At 42.0% G+C, this 18,859-nt stretch overlaps 1 long non-coding RNA gene across 1 annotated transcript; it reads right to left on the bottom strand.

Moving 5' to 3' along the window:
- Window positions 1-6,295: 6,295 nt before the first annotated feature.
- LOC123738978 (uncharacterized) lies at window positions 6,296-17,198 on the bottom strand. Its single transcript, XR_006767584.1, has 2 exons — window positions 17,116-17,198; window positions 6,296-10,102 (listed from the first exon to the last, which is right to left on the bottom strand). It is a non-coding gene; the product is annotated as an uncharacterized lncRNA (long non-coding RNA).
- Between the last annotated feature and the right edge of the window lie 1,661 nt (window positions 17,199-18,859).

The following is an 18,859-nucleotide window of genomic DNA, read 5'->3' as shown; positions in this document are numbered from 1 at the left end:
CGCTTGTGAATTACCGCAATATATAACATTGAATCACTCTTCTTTCCCCCCAACACTGTTATCATTATTATCTTTTATTTCTTTGATTTGTCTCATTGTACTAGAGGAATAGCATGGTATTCATATACAGAACCACATACAACAACTAAGAAATACAAAAGTACAGAATAATAGAAAATGTAATAGAACTGAACAGAATAACAATATAGGGACAGAATAGGGAGGGAAAGTTAGGGAAGTAAAGTATCAGAGAGGGAAATACGGGGGAAAATGGGGGACTATCAGGACAAAGGATATTTAATGGATAGAAAGTATGGCTGGGGATATTGCCAGGTTAATTTATAACAAAGTCTGGAAACTGAACTGAAAAGCAAATAGAAGAAAGAGGAGTTTAACATATATAAGCCCACGTAATGCCATCACTCTCCCGCCTTTGAGTGTCTATTTGGGTGTCTGATAAATTGAACCAATAGGGTAACAGAAAGATAGAAACGCCCAGATTGGGAGCAGTGATTGGGTGTTTCCCTCCTAATTGCTCCCATTTTAAAAGGTACGGGGTTCTCAGTCGAGGAAAAGATCCCTCTGAAGAAGCAGAAAATTCTGCGAAACGTCAGGGTTTTTGAAACAGGACTTCACAGTGGATTTTAACATTGCTTGGTTTTTAATCATCTTTTGATTTTAACTAATAATATTAAAAGTTACGTTTTAGAGTTAAGATGTGGAGGGGTAAGGGGGAGCTCATTGCCTAAAGTGCATAGACACTTGGGGAAACAATCGTGACTTTAACCTCTGGAACGAGATCTTTTAACAGGATTGGACTCACAAAGAACAACGGATTACAGCCCCAGCCCTTGAACGCAGGAACGCTAAGAAACAATCGGTAACCTCATCTCCATCTCCATATCGCAATAACCCGGCTTACAAAGAACACGGCGAAAGGAAAACGGATCACAGCTCCAGCCCTGGAACGCCAAGACACAATCGGCAACCTCATCGCCACCTTCATATTTCAATAACCCGGTCAACAAAATAACAAAGTGGTAAGGACTGGTCCTGAGCAGCACACAACGTCCCGTGCTGTTCAGGCCTTCACATCTTCTATTCTAAATATAGTATTATCCTGCTTTTTTGATTTACACTGTCCGGTTCTCCACCACATGGAAGTGGTGGAGAAGGCACTTAAAAATCATGTATTCCCTACTGGTATGATGAGACAGGTGCATCGTGTCACCAACTTTATTAAACCATCTTCACCCACAGACTACACCACAATAAAATTATCACAGAACACACACCAGTGGATGCAAAACAACATGTACATACTACAGACACATTACCAGTCAGTCACCCACACCATTAAACAACAAATAAACACACCCAACACTTTGGCACTGACAATCGCAATAGGCTGGGCACATAAGAGGTACAAACATAAACTGACACCCACCACCATCACTAGAGTGGAAACCATTTTGGAACTCCCTCAGGCCTCTTCCTCTCCCCAACTAACAACTATACGGACAAACACAATACGAGACCAACCACATACACTTCCAGCAATAGAACACACCCCACTACAAATTTCCCCACCAACGATACCAACTCCAACCCCAGTGCCCCCTCTCTCCTCAACAGAGGAATTTCCACCTTTATCAAAGCCTCGCCCCCTGCCAAAAAGACAACCATCATACTTACGGACACTATCACTGGGAAAACAACCGACCCTGAGTGAAACCTATAACCTTCGCATACAGACTCTTTCAAAAACACATCTCCACTCCCTACCCTCAACATCCACTTTCACTGATTCTTCCCTTTCCAATCAAAAAGGAGAGGTAAGAATAGCAACCCCTATAACTGAAGAGGAGAAATGGAAAAGCCCAGTGGGTCCCCCTACTCCCAAAGCAGCCACTCCTATCATAGCCCAGGTTCACCACACAGTCAACAGTCAAACAGAAACCAAAGCAGCCACTCCTATCATAGCCCAGGTTCACCACACAGCCAACAGTCAAACAGAAACCAGTACACCTACAGTCACACCTATTAAACAAAACACAAACTGCAAAAAAGTACAGGGTAATGTATCAATACTATTAAGAGACATAATTACATCTGCTCCTCTTTCACCCATAGGAGGCGCCAGGCAAGGGGTACAGACAAGGAGAGGGCAATTCAAGGGGAGTATGATGATGATCAAAGGGCAAGACAATGGGCAACACCCCAAAGCTCCCAGATCCGAACCCCCACAAACAACTAATATCGTTGTGCCTCTGCCTGTCCAGGACCCCTGTACGACTGGCGCCTCAAAATACCCACCATCATCCCCACCACAACCCCATCTTCAATCCCAACCACAGCCCAAACCCACACACCCTCCCCAAAAACCCTTCTATCACAAAGCTAGGCCGAATTATAAGGTGACAGATTGGAACATTGAAGGACACACACCAATACTCATCATAGGAGACTCAAACCTCAACCGGATCCCACCATTCAATAACCCCAACATCCAAGTCGACAGTTATCCAGGGGCAACATTCTATCATTTCACAAAGGTACTGGAGAAAACCCCCATACATACAGACACGGCGACTGTTGTTATCTCGGTGGGTTTGAACAACAAGGATCACGACCCATTCCAAACATCATTAAAACAGTTGTCAGGTATGCACAAGGAGGCAAAGAAAACATTTCCAAACGCAACAATATACATTCCTGTCATCAGCCATTCACCTCTTCTTACTTCACAGCAGAAGAGAAACCTTAAGCTCATCAATGCTTATATTACCACTAACTTCCCAACCCTATTAGAGATTCCACAAGATACATTTCATACAACAACAGATCTCATACACTGGACATCCACCACAGCAGACCTCATCTTTCAACACTGGTGCAGACAGTTAAATTTACATTAACCACAAGCCACAGTCTGGATAGAAATAATCTTTCTTTCAATCTCTCTCCTTCCCTAATAACCGGTGCAGATCCTCCACCAGGGGGAGCAGTGGACCAGTCAACATCTAATATCATGAATCTTTCCAAATCCTTCATACCCACAGCAGCACAGGTAAAGCTCCTGGAGAGAGGGTTGACATTCATCCCTCGCCCAAACAAATTTGATTGGGAGGAACTTCAAAGGGACACTCACAAATATCATAGAAGACTTAAACTGTTGGACTACTTTGACTATAACACAGACGACAACCACCAACCATTTACCTTACCATCTACCTGGGAACCTAAAACCTCCCAGATAGATGGTAGAATCAGGAGATTAATCAGAACAGACAAGAACACACTTCACAACCACCAGATTCACACGGATAGGGAGGATAACCTCACACACGTAGAAAGACAGGCAATACAACAACTTAAAAATAACCCACACATAATCATCAAACCAGCAGATAAAGGTTCAAAAATAGTAATATTGGATAAACATCAATACATGTATGAAGCCAACAGACAGCTATCCAACACCAAACATTATAAACCAATAGAAAATAGTATACAACCACAGACACAGACACAGTTAAGGACAATAATAAAAAGACTCTACGACCAACACTACATCACAGCAAAACAACGGGACTTTCTCTATGGCACAGATACTCCACGACCTAGACTATTCTACTTACTGTTAAAAGTACACAAGGAACCAGGGACATGGACAATTCCCTTTGAAGTTCCTCCTGGCAGACCGATTGTGTCAGACTGCAATAGTGAATCCTATAACATTTCACAATACATAGATCATTATATTAACCCTCTCTCCACCAGGCACCCCAGCTTTCTCAGGGACACTTATCACTTCATGGAGAGGATTGGACCCATAGTTGTTCCCTCCAACACACACATATTCACCATAGATATTGATAGCCTGTATACTAATATAAATACAGCAACAGGAATACAAGCAATTAGAAATATCTTTAAGAGATACCCAGACAACACTAGACCGGACACAGAAATATTACAACTATTAGAAATCAGCCTGACTAGCAATGACTTTTTATTCAACGATCACTATTACCTGCAGGTGGAGGGAACAGCTATGGGCAAAAAATTCGCACCTGCTTACGCCAACATATACATGGCTGAATGGGAGAGAGAGGCACTGGCCAAGTGTCCATATCAACCCACTTTTTATTACCGGTTTTTAGACGACATAATAGGAGCCTGGCCCCACGACATCCAATTATTCACAGACTTTATGAACATTCTCAACAGCCATCATTCATCAATTAAGGTTAAATACACAATTCATCCGCAAGAAGTCAACTTCTTAGACACAACAGTGTTTTTCAGTAATAACAATCAACCACAGAAAACACTACACACTAGAGTCTACTTCAAACCAACAGACACACATGCTTTACTCCATAAACACAGTTACCATCCTAAACATACATTTAAGGGAATAATAAAATCACAAATCATACGGTTCTACAGGATATCATCTTGCAAGCAAGACCTGGATTATGCAATAAATACACTATTCAATGCAATCAGAAGAAGAGGATATTCAAAACGATTTTTAAGAACCATTAAAAACAACACATTGGCAGTCCTCTCTCCCATTCATCCAACCCTCACAGACCACATCAAACCATCCACCTCTCTTAATCTCATTCTTTTAACAGAATAAAACAATAAAACCAACTAAATGCACAATATTGCTTTTATGTTCATATTTAACAACACTGGTTGAATTAATCTCACCACATCAGCTCCTGTACTGTCACACAGAAAAAGGCATTTTAGAACTCATTTTAGTCTATTTATGATCTTAGGAGGACATCTACAGGCAATTTTAAGTACTACACCTAAATATAATAACATCATCAGAAGGAGAGGGATGAACAGGAGATAGGCCTGTGCACCGTAAAACAAGCTAGTTGATATGAAACACAATTATATTCAAAACCTAACCCTTGCCCGTGCCATCCCTGGTTTATCCTTCTACAGGTGTAGTACTGCCTCCAGGTGCTGGCTTCTGCTCCTTGTGCGGCGTGTTGCGCCTCAGCTGCCCACGGGTCATTCACGTTCGCACCCACCGGGAGAGCAATAGCGCTTGTGAATTACCGCAATATATAACATTGAATCACTCTTCTTTCCCCCAACACTGTTATCATTATTATCTTTTATTTCTTTGATTTGTCTCATTGTACTAGAGGAATAGCATGGTATTCATATACAGAACCACATACAACAACTAAGAAATACAAAAGTACAGAATAATAGAAAATGTAATAGAACTGAACAGAATAACAATATAGGGACAGAATAGGGAGGGAAAGTTAGGGAAGTAAAGTATCAGAGAGGGAAATACGGGGGAAAATGGGGGACTATCAGGACAAAGGATATTTAATGGATAGAAAGTATGGCTGGGGATATTGCCAGGTTAATTTATAACAAAGTCTGGAAACTGAACTGAAAAGCAAATAGAAGAAAGAGGAGTTTAACATATATAAGCCCACGTAATGCCATCACTCTCCCGCCTTTGAGTGTCTATTTGGGTGTCTGATAAATTGAACCAATAGGGTAACAGAAAGATAGAAACGCCCAGATTGGGAGCAGTGATTGGGTGTTTCCCTCCTAATTGCTCCCATTTTAAAAGGTACGGGGTTCTCAGTCGAGGAAAAGATCCCTCTGAAGAAGCAGAAAATTCTGCGAAACGTCAGGGTTTTTGAAACAGGACTTCACAGTGGATTTTAACATTGCTTGGTTTTTAATCATCTTTTGATTTTAACTAATAATATTAAAAGTTACGTTTTAGAGTTAAGATGTGGAGGGGTAAGGGGGAGCTCATTGCCTAAAGTGCATAGACACTTGGGGAAACAATCGTGACTTTAACCTCTGGAACGAGATCTTTTAACAGGATTGGACTCACAAAGAACAACGGATTACAGCCCCAGCCCTTGAACGCAGGAGCGCTAAGAAACAATCGGTAACCTCATCTCCATCTCCATATCGCAATAACCCGGCTTACAAAGAACACGGCGAAAGGAAAACGGATCACAGCTCCAGCCCTGGAACGCCAAGACACAATCGGCAACCTCATCGCCACCTTCATATTTCAATAACCCGGTCAACAAAATAACAAAGTGGTAAGGACTGGTCCTGAGCAGCACACAACGTCCCGTGCTGTTCAGGCCTTCACATCTTCTATTCTAAATATAGTATTATCCTGCTTTTTTGATTTACACTGTCCGGTTCTCCACCACATGGAAGTGGTGGAGAAGGCACTTAAAAATCATGTATTCCCTACTGGTATGATGAGACAGGTGCATCGTGTCACCAACTTTATTAAACCATCTTCACCCACAGACTACACCACAATAAAATTATCACAGAACACACACCAGTGGATGCAAAACAACATGTACATACTACAGACACATTACCAGTCAGTCACCCACACCATTAAACAACAAATAAACACACCCAACACTTTGGCACTGACAATCGCAATAGGCTGGGCACATAAGAGGTACAAACATAAACTGACACCCACCACCATCACTAGAGTGGAAACCATTTTGGAACTCCCTCAGGCCTCTTCCTCTCCCCAACTAACAACTATACGGACAAACACAATACGAGACCAACCACATACACTTCCAGCAATAGAACACACCCCACTACAAATTTCCCCACCAACGATACCAACTCCAACCCCAGTGCCCCCTCTCTCCTCAACAGAGGAATTTCCACCTTTATCAAAGCCTCGCCCCCTGCCAAAAAGACAACCATCATACTTACGGACACTATCACTGGGAAAACAACCGACCCTGAGTGAAACCTATAACCTTCGCATACAGACTCTTTCAAAAACACATCTCCACTCCCTACCCTCAACATCCACTTTCACTGATTCTTCCCTTTCCAATCAAAAAGGAGAGGTAAGAATAGCAACCCCTATAACTGAAGAGGAGAAATGGAAAAGCCCAGTGGGTCCCCCTACTCCCAAAGCAGCCACTCCTATCATAGCCCAGGTTCACCACACAGTCAACAGTCAAACAGAAACCAAAGCAGCCACTCCTATCATAGCCCAGGTTCACCACACAGCCAACAGTCAAACAGAAACCAGTACACCTACAGTCACACCTATTAAACAAAACACAAACTGCAAAAAAGTACAGGGTAATGTATCAATACTATTAAGAGACATAATTACATCTGCTCCTCTTTCACCCATAGGAGGCGCCAGGCAAGGGGTACAGACAAGGAGAGGGCAATTCAAGGGGAGTATGATGATGATCAAAGGGCAAGACAATGGGCAACACCCCAAAGCTCCCAGATCCGAACCCCCACAAACAACTAATATCGTTGTGCCTCTGCCTGTCCAGGACCCCTGTACGACTGGCGCCTCAAAATACCCACCATCATCCCCACCACAACCCCATCTTCAATCCCAACCACAGCCCAAACCCACACACCCTCCCCAAAAACCCTTCTATCACAAAGCTAGGCCGAATTATAAGGTGACAGATTGGAACATTGAAGGACACACACCAATACTCATCATAGGAGACTCAAACCTCAACCGGATCCCACCATTCAATAACCCCAACATCCAAGTCGACAGTTATCCAGGGGCAACATTCTATCATTTCACAAAGGTACTGGAGAAAACCCCCATACATACAGACACGGCGACTGTTGTTATCTCGGTGGGTTTGAACAACAAGGATCACGACCCATTCCAAACATCATTAAAACAGTTGTCAGGTATGCACAAGGAGGCAAAGAAAACATTTCCAAACGCAACAATATACATTCCTGTCATCAGCCATTCACCTCTTCTTACTTCACAGCAGAAGAGAAACCTTAAGCTCATCAATGCTTATATTACCACTAACTTCCCAACCCTATTAGAGATTCCACAAGATACATTTCATACAACAACAGATCTCATACACTGGACATCCACCACAGCAGACCTCATCTTTCAACACTGGTGCAGACAGTTAAATTTACATTAACCACAAGCCACAGTCTGGATAGAAATAATCTTTCTTTCAATCTCTCTCCTTCCCTAATAACCGGTGCAGATCCTCCACCAGGGGGAGCAGTGGACCAGTCAACATCTAATATCATGAATCTTTCCAAATCCTTCATACCCACAGCAGCACAGGTAAAGCTCCTGGAGAGAGGGTTGACATTCATCCCTCGCCCAAACAAATTTGATTGGGAGGAACTTCAAAGGGACACTCACAAATATCATAGAAGACTTAAACTGTTGGACTACTTTGACTATAACACAGACGACAACCACCAACCATTTACCTTACCATCTACCTGGGAACCTAAAACCTCCCAGATAGATGGTAGAATCAGGAGATTAATCAGAACAGACAAGAACACACTTCACAACCACCAGATTCACACGGATAGGGAGGATAACCTCACACACGTAGAAAGACAGGCAATACAACAACTTAAAAATAACCCACACATAATCATCAAACCAGCAGATAAAGGTTCAAAAATAGTAATATTGGATAAACATCAATACATGTATGAAGCCAACAGACAGCTATCCAACACCAAACATTATAAACCAATAGAAAATAGTATACAACCACAGACACAGACACAGTTAAGGACAATAATAAAAAGACTCTACGACCAACACTACATCACAGCAAAACAACGGGACTTTCTCTATGGCACAGATACTCCACGACCTAGACTATTCTACTTACTGTTAAAAGTACACAAGGAACCAGGGACATGGACAATTCCCTTTGAAGTTCCTCCTGGCAGACCGATTGTGTCAGACTGCAATAGTGAATCCTATAACATTTCACAATACATAGATCATTATATTAACCCTCTCTCCACCAGGCACCCCAGCTTTCTCAGGGACACTTATCACTTCATGGAGAGGATTGGACCCATAGTTGTTCCCTCCAACACACACATATTCACCATAGATATTGATAGCCTGTATACTAATATAAATACAGCAACAGGAATACAAGCAATTAGAAATATCTTTAAGAGATACCCAGACAACACTAGACCGGACACAGAAATATTACAACTATTAGAAATCAGCCTGACTAGCAATGACTTTTTATTCAACGATCACTATTACCTGCAGGTGGAGGGAACAGCTATGGGCAAAAAATTCGCACCTGCTTACGCCAACATATACATGGCTGAATGGGAGAGAGAGGCACTGGCCAAGTGTCCATATCAACCCACTTTTTATTACCGGTTTTTAGACGACATAATAGGAGCCTGGCCCCACGACATCCAATTATTCACAGACTTTATGAACATTCTCAACAGCCATCATTCATCAATTAAGGTTAAATACACAATTCATCCGCAAGAAGTCAACTTCTTAGACACAACAGTGTTTTTCAGTAATAACAATCAACCACAGAAAACACTACACACTAGAGTCTACTTCAAACCAACAGACACACATGCTTTACTCCATAAACACAGTTACCATCCTAAACATACATTTAAGGGAATAATAAAATCACAAATCATACGGTTCTACAGGATATCATCTTGCAAGCAAGACCTGGATTATGCAATAAATACACTATTCAATGCAATCAGAAGAAGAGGATATTCAAAACGATTTTTAAGAACCATTAAAAACAACACATTGGCAGTCCTCTCTCCCATTCATCCAACCCTCACAGACCACATCAAACCATCCACCTCTCTTAATCTCATTCTTTTAACAGAATAAAACAATAAAACCAACTAAATGCACAATATTGCTTTTATGTTCATATTTAACAACACTGGTTGAATTAATCTCACCACATCAGCTCCTGTACTGTCACACAGAAAAAGGCATTTTAGAACTCATTTTAGTCTATTTATGATCTTAGGAGGACATCTACAGGCAATTTTAAGTACTACACCTAAATATAATAACATCATCAGAAGGAGAGGGATGAACAGGAGATAGGCCTGTGCACCGTAAAACAAGCTAGTTGATATGAAACACAATTATATTCAAAACCTAACCCTTGCCCGTGCCATCCCTGGTTTATCCTTCTACAGGTGTAGTACTGCCTCCAGGTGCTGGCTTCTGCTCCTTGTGCGGCGTGTTGCGCCTCAGCTGCCCACGGGTCATTCACGTTCGCACCCACCGGGAGAGCAATAGCGCTTGTGAATTACCGCAATATATAACATTGAATCACTCTTCTTTCCCCCAACACTGTTATCATTATTATCTTTTATTTCTTTGATTTGTCTCATTGTACTAGAGGAATAGCATGGTATTCATATACAGAACCACATACAACAACTAAGAAATACAAAAGTACAGAATAATAGAAAATGTAATAGAACTGAACAGAATAACAATATAGGGACAGAATAGGGAGGGAAAGTTAGGGAAGTAAAGTATCAGAGAGGGAAATACGGGGGAAAATGGGGGACTATCAGGACAAAGGATATTTAATGGATAGAAAGTATGGCTGGGGATATTGCCAGGTTAATTTATAACAAAGTCTGGAAACTGAACTGAAAAGCAAATAGAAGAAAGAGGAGTTTAACATATATAAGCCCACGTAATGCCATCACTCTCCCGCCTTTGAGTGTCTATTTGGGTGTCTGATAAATTGAACCAATAGGGTAACAGAAAGATAGAAACGCCCAGATTGGGAGCAGTGATTGGGTGTTTCCCTCCTAATTGCTCCCATTTTAAAAGGTACGGGGTTCTCAGTCGAGGAAAAGATCCCTCTGAAGAAGCAGAAAATTCTGCGAAACGTCAGGGTTTTTGAAACAGGACTTCACAGTGGATTTTAACATTGCTTGGTTTTTAATCATCTTTTGATTTTAACTAATAATATTAAAAGTTACGTTTTAGAGTTAAGATGTGGAGGGGTAAGGGGGAGCTCATTGCCTAAAGTGCATAGACACTTGGGGAAACAATCGTGACTTTAACCTCTGGAACGAGATCTTTTAACAGGATTGGACTCACAAAGAACAACGGATTACAGCCCCAGCCCTTGAACGCAGGAACGCTAAGAAACAATCGGTAACCTCATCTCCATCTCCATATCGCAATAACCCGGCTTACAAAGAACACGGCGAAAGGAAAACGGATCACAGCTCCAGCCCTGGAACGCCAAGACACAATCGGCAACCTCATCGCCACCTTCATATTTCAATAACCCGGTCAACAAAATAACAAAGTGGTAAGGACTGGTCCTGAGCAGCACACAACGTCCCGTGCTGTTCAGGCCTTCACATCTTCTATTCTAAATATAGTATTATCCTGCTTTTTTGATTTACACTGTCCGGTTCTCCACCACATGGAAGTGGTGGAGAAGGCACTTAAAAATCATGTATTCCCTACTGGTATGATGAGACAGGTGCATCGTGTCACCAACTTTATTAAACCATCTTCACCCACAGACTACACCACAATAAAATTATCACAGAACACACACCAGTGGATGCAAAACAACATGTACATACTACAGACACATTACCAGTCAGTCACCCACACCATTAAACAACAAATAAACACACCCAACACTTTGGCACTGACAATCGCAATAGGCTGGGCACATAAGAGGTACAAACATAAACTGACACCCACCACCATCACTAGAGTGGAAACCATTTTGGAACTCCCTCAGGCCTCTTCCTCTCCCCAACTAACAACTATACGGACAAACACAATACGAGACCAACCACATACACTTCCAGCAATAGAACACACCCCACTACAAATTTCCCCACCAACGATACCAACTCCAACCCCAGTGCCCCCTCTCTCCTCAACAGAGGAATTTCCACCTTTATCAAAGCCTCGCCCCCTGCCAAAAAGACAACCATCATACTTACGGACACTATCACTGGGAAAACAACCGACCCTGAGTGAAACCTATAACCTTCGCATACAGACTCTTTCAAAAACACATCTCCACTCCCTACCCTCAACATCCACTTTCACTGATTCTTCCCTTTCCAATCAAAAAGGAGAGGTAAGAATAGCAACCCCTATAACTGAAGAGGAGAAATGGAAAAGCCCAGTGGGTCCCCCCCCCTACTCCCAAAGCAGCCACTCCTATCATAGCCCAGGTTCACCACACAGTCAACAGTCAAACAGAAACCAAAGCAGCCACTCCTATCATAGCCCAGGTTCACCACACAGTCAACAGTCAAACAGAAACCAAAGCAGCCACTCTTATCATAGCCCAGGTTCACCACACAGCCAACAGTCAAACAGAAACCAGTACACCTACAGTCACACCTATTAAACAAAACACAAACTGCAAAAAAGTACAGGGTAATGTATCAATACTATTAAGAGACATAATTACATCTGCTCCTCTTTCACCCATAGGAGGCGCCAGGCAAGGGGTACAGACAAGGAGAGGGCAATTCAAGGGGAGTATGATGATGATCAAAGGGCAAGACAATGGGCAACACCCCAAAGCTCCCAGATCCGAACCCCCACAAACAACTAATATCGTTGTGCCTCTGCCTGTCCAGGACCCCTGTACGACTGGCGCCTCAAAATACCCACCATCATCCCCACCACAACCCCATCTTCAATCCCAACCACAGCCCAAACCCACACACCCTCCCCAAAAACCCTTCTATCACAAAGCTAGGCCGAATTATAAGGTGACAGATTGGAACATTGAAGGACACACACCAATACTCATCATAGGAGACTCAAACCTCAACCGGATCCCACCATTCAATAACCCCAACATCCAAGTCGACAGTTATCCAGGGGCAACATTCTATCATTTCACAAAGGTACTGGAGAAAACCCCCATACATACAGACACGGCGACTGTTGTTATCTCGGTGGGTTTGAACAACAAGGATCACGACCCATTCCAAACATCATTAAAACAGTTGTCAGGTATGCACAAGGAGGCAAAGAAAACATTTCCAAACGCAACAATATACATTCCTGTCATCAGCCATTCACCTCTTCTTACTTCACAGCAGAAGAGAAACCTTAAGCTCATCAATGCTTATATTACCACTAACTTCCCAACCCTATTAGAGATTCCACAAGATACATTTCATACAACAACAGATCTCATACACTGGACATCCACCACAGCAGACCTCATCTTTCAACACTGGTGCAGAAAGTTAAATTTACATTAACCACAAGCCACAGTCTGGATAGAAATAATCTTTCTTTCAATCTCTCTCCTTCCCTAATAACCGGTGCAGATCCTCCACCAGGGGGAGCAGTGGACCAGTCAACATCTAATATCATGAATCTTTCCAAATCCTTCATACCCACAGCAGCACAGGTAAAGCTCCTGGAGAGAGGGTTGACATTCATCCCTCGCCCAAACAAATTTGATTGGGAGGAACTTCAAAGGGACACTCACAAATATCATAGAAGACTTAAACTGTTGGACTACTTTGACTATAACACAGACGACAACCACCAACCATTTACCTTACCATCTACCTGGGAACCTAAAACCTCCCAGATAGATGGTAGAATCAGGAGATTAATCAGAACAGACAAGAACACACTTCACAACCACCAGATTCACACGGATAGGGAGGATAACCTCACACACGTAGAAAGACAGGCAATACAACAACTTAAAAATAACCCACACATAATCATCAAACCAGCAGATAAAGGTTCAAAAATAGTAATATTGGATAAACATCAATACATGTATGAAGCCAACAGACAGCTATCCAACACCAAACATTATAAACCAATAGAAAATAGTATACAACCACAGACACAGACACAGTTAAGGACAATAATAAAAAGACTCTACGACCAACACTACATCACAGCAAAACAACGGGACTTTCTCTATGGCACAGATACTCCACGACCTAGACTATTCTACTTACTGTTAAAAGTACACAAGGAACCAGGGACATGGACAATTCCCTTTGAAGTTCCTCCTGGCAGACCGATTGTGTCAGACTGCAATAGTGAATCCTATAACATTTCACAATACATAGATCATTATATTAACCCTCTCTCCACCAGGCACCCCAGCTTTCTCAGGGACACTTATCACTTCATGGAGAGGATTGGACCCATAGTTGTTCCCTCCAACACACACATATTCACCATAGATATTGATAGCCTGTATACTAATATAAATACAGCAACAGGAATACAAGCAATTAGAAATATCTTTAAGAGATACCCAGACAACACTAGACCGGACACAGAAATATTACAACTATTAGAAATCAGCCTGACTAGCAATGACTTTTTATTCAACGATCACTATTACCTGCAGGTGGAGGGAACAGCTATGGGCAAAATATTCGCACCTGCTTACGCCAACATATACATGGCTGAATGGGAGAGAGAGGCACTGGCCAAGTGTCCATATCAACCCACTTTTTATTACCGGTTTTTAGACGACATAATAGGAGCCTGGCCCCACGACATCCAATTATTCACAGACTTTATGAACATTCTCAACAGCCATCATTCATCAATTAAGGTTAAATACACAATTCATCCGCAAGAAGTCAACTTCTTAGACACAACAGTGTTTTTCAGTAATAACAATCAACCACAGAAAACACTACACACTAGAGTCTACTTCAAACCAACAGACACACATGCTTTACTCCATAAACACAGTTACCATCCTAAACATACATTTAAGGGAATAATAAAATCACAAATCATACGGTTCTACAGGATATCATCTTGCAAGCAAGACCTGGATTATGCAATAAATACACTATTCAATGCAATCAGAAGAAGAGGATATTCAAAACGATTTTTAAGAACCATTAAAAAAACAACACATTGGCAGTCCTCTCTCCCATTCATCCAACCCTCACAGACCACATCAAACCATCCACCTCTCTTAATCTCATTCTTTTAACAGAATAAAACAATAAAACCAACTAAATGCACAATATTGCTTTTATGTTCATATTTAACAACACTGGTTGAATTAATCTCACCACATCAGCTCCTGTACTGTCACACAGAAAAAGGCATTTTAGAACTCATTTTAGTCTATTTATGATCTTAGGAGGACATCTACAGGCAATTTTAAGTACTACACCTAAATATAATATCATCAGAAGGAGAGGGATGAACAGGAGATGGGCCTGTGCACCGTAAAACAAGCTAGTTGATATGAAACACAATTATATTCAAAACCTAACCCTAACCCTAATCTAATGTTTTGCTTTCGTTGTAAAGCCTTTTTGAAATCGGACAGTGTGGTTAGATAAAGGAGAGTCTTATCTTTAAAATGCTGTGAAATAGTCATATGTTTGAAAAATTGAAGTTTTTGTATTTTAGAGGAGTTTGTATTTCGCGCCACGCCCATCATTGGATATTGGAGCAGGTGTTCCGCTAGCGGAACGTCTAGATGTATGAGGTTAAAGTCACCCAGAACTGTGAGACACCTCTCACAGTTCTGGGTGACGATCTTAACCTCCTACATCTACCTTTGGAGAGTTCATCAATGAGCGTTGACGCTTGACGTCACGGCAATTGAATACTTTGAATTTTATTGTCACGAATTGCGCCACGCGCGACACTTCTTTACTATTTCGGATAGTGTCTGGAACGCACGAACAAAACGCCGCTATTCGGATATAACGATGGATTATTTTGGACCAAACCAACATTTGCTATTGAAGTAGACGTCCTGGGGTGCATTCTGACGAAGACAACAAAAGGTAATGACACTTTTATAATAGTAAATATGATTATGGTGAGTGCTAAACTTGCCGGATGTCTAAATAGCGAGCCCGTGATGCCTGGGCTATATACTTAGAATATTGCAAAATGTGCTTTCACCAAAAAGCTATTTTAAAATCGGACCTATCGAGTGCATAGAGGAGCGTCTGTATCTATTATTCTAAAAATATTTTTTATGTTTTTGTGAACGTTTATCGTGAGTAATTTAGTAAAATGTTAGCGAATTCCCGTAAGTTTGCGGGGGTATGCTAGTTCTGAACGTCACATGCTAATGTAAAAAGCTGGTTTTTGATATAAATATGAACTTGATTGAACAAAACATGCATGTATTGTATAACATAATGTCCTAGGGTTGTCATCTGATGAAGATCATCAAAGGTGAGTGCTGCATTTAGCTGTCTTCTGGGTTTTGGTGACATTATATGCTGGCTTGAAAAATGGGTGTCTGATTATTTCTGGCTTGGTACTCTGCTGACATAATCTAATGTTTTGCTTTCGTTGTAAAGCCTTTTTGAAATCGGACAGTGTGGTTAGATTAACGAGAGTCTTATCTTTAAAATGCTGTGAAATAGTCATATGTTTGAAAAATTGAATTTTTGTATTTTTGAGGAATTTGTAATTCGCGCCACGCCTATCATTGGAGCAGGTGTTCCGCTAGCGGAACGTCTAGATATAAGAGGTTAAGGTAGAGACTTCATATTCAGGATTCTGTTTATGCCTACCCCAAAGACAACGTGTGTCGAGTATACGCTTCCTGTGACAACCGGAAGTGCCTTAAATAGGGGTCAGAGTAGCTGTTTTGAAGGGTTAGAAAAGTCACATCTTTCCAAAACTTCATATGTTTGACTAGGTAACCCTCATGAACAGTCATTTTTCCCATCAGATGTCAAAAAAATCTCACACACAAACAACACACACACCACACACAGCACAAAGTTTTTGTATTTTAGAGGAGTTTGTATTTCGCGCCACGCCCATCATTGGATATTGGAGCAGGTGTTCCGCTAGCGGAACGTCTAGATGTATGAGGTTAAAGTCACCCAGAACTGTGAGACACCTCTCACAGTTCTGGGTGACGTCTAACCTCCCTCGTCTACCTTTGGAGAGTTCATCAATGAGCTTGACGCCTTGATAAGTTCCTTTCCTGAGGATGGCTCACCAGCCATCCTCAGGAAAGGAACTTATCAAGGAGTCAAGCTCATTGATGAACTCTCAAAGGCCTGAAGGGCGATAAATGATAAGGATGTTAAGCTTGAAAGAGCTGGTAACTGTGACAGCATGGAATTCAAAGGAGGCGATAGATGGGTCAGGGGAGAAAGAGAGAATGTCCACTTAGCAGAGATGAGGATCCCAGTGCCACCACCCCGCTGACCAGTGCGAGAACACGTGGGCAGACGAGGAGAGAGCAGTAGGAGTAGCAGTGTTACCTGTGGTAATCCATGTTTCCGTCAGCGCCAAGTCGAGGGACTGGAGGGTAGCATAGGCTGAGATGAACTCTGCCTTGTTGGCCGCAGACCGGCAGTTCCAGAGGCTGCCGGAGACCTGGAACTCCACGTGGGTCGTGCACGCTGGGACCACCAGGTTAGAGTGGCAGCGGCCACGCGGTGTGAAGCGTCTGTATGGCCTGTGCAGAGGGGAGAACAGGGATACACAGGCTACAGAAGAGGCTACGCTAATGCAAAGGAGATTGGAATGACAAGTGGACTACACGTCTCGAATGTTCAGAAAGTTAGCTTAAGTTGCAAAAATCTTTTTGACTAAAATGATACAGTACTGCTGGCTGGCTGGTTTTTGATATAAATATGAACTTGATTGAACAAAACATGCATGTATTGTATAACATAATGTCCGACTAGCAGCGCTGTAGATACTAATACTAATACTTTACAACGGAATGATTTGACTAGTGCAGTGTTAGCTAGCTAGCAGTGGCTGCGTTGTTGACTTTGTTTGAAAGTGTAGCTGGCTAGGTAACCTCGATAGTTTCAGTACTACACCTTGTCATGATACAAAGCAACTTTGTAGCCAGCTAGCTAACATAACACTAATCAAGACGTTCCTTGTAATGTAGTTAGTTTCTACAATGCTACTCGTCAATAATAGCTGGCTGGGTTAGGAAAAATGGCGTCGCGGGGGACCGAAATAGCTGGCTAGCTAACCTCGGTAATTAATAAACTACAGAATTATCAAGCTATGACAAAGACAACTAAGTAGCTAGCTAGCTAACACTGCACTAGTCAAATCGTTCCGTTGTAAAGTATTAGTATTAGTATCTACAGCGCTGCTAGTCGGTAACGGTTGGCTAGCTAGCAGTGGGTTAATGATGACTAGGTGTGTTGACTAAGTCTGCTCAAACTACACAATTATCTTAGATACAGAGACAGCAAAGACAACTATCCCAACACCACACTAATCAAGTCGTTACGTTGTAATGTAATGTAATGTAATAGTTTCTGCAGTGCTGCTAGTCGGTAGAAGTTGGCTAGCTAGCAGTGATGACTAGCTAGCTAGCAGCTAGCAGTGTTGACTACGTTAGGAGGACGAACATCCATAATTACTCTCAACTACACAATTATCTTAGATACAAAGACAACTTTGTAGCTAGATAACACTACACTAATCAAATCGTTCCGTATTCGTTTCTACAGTGCTGCTAGTCGGGTATAAGTTGGCTAGCTTGCTAGCAGTTGTTGACTAACTAGGAAAACGGTGGCGCGCCGGACGAAGATAGCTGGCTAGCTAACCTCCATTAACCTCCAACTCTAAACTACACACTTGCATACAAAAGACAGCTAAGTAGCTATCTAAAAAATTGCTCAAATCAAACCTTTGTAATGTAATATTACCTGCGGAGTGGAATGCAGCACTACTGGCTTATTTTCCAAATGAGTCCGTTTTGTTGACACATTCACAACAATGCCATGTGGCGTGGACGATATAGCTATTATTCCCAGAGGAAAAATAAAAAAGACGATGATGTCACGTGTACACACATCATGACACCTCTCCTCAGACTGGCAAATGATTGACTGAGCCAAAATGATCTGCCCGGTAACAGATGACGGTTGAAACCGTCAGCCAGGTTTCAACCGTCATCTGTTACCGGGCAGATCATTTTGGCTCAGTCAATCATTTGCCAGTCTGAGGAGAGGTGTCTGATGTGTGTGCCGT

The sequence above is a fragment of the Salmo salar genome, unplaced genomic scaffold, assembly GCF_905237065.1.
Source record: "Salmo salar unplaced genomic scaffold, Ssal_v3.1, whole genome shotgun sequence".
Taxonomy (NCBI): Eukaryota; Metazoa; Chordata; class Actinopteri; order Salmoniformes; family Salmonidae; genus Salmo; species Salmo salar.
This window is presented reverse-complemented; position numbering and strand designations above follow the sequence as displayed.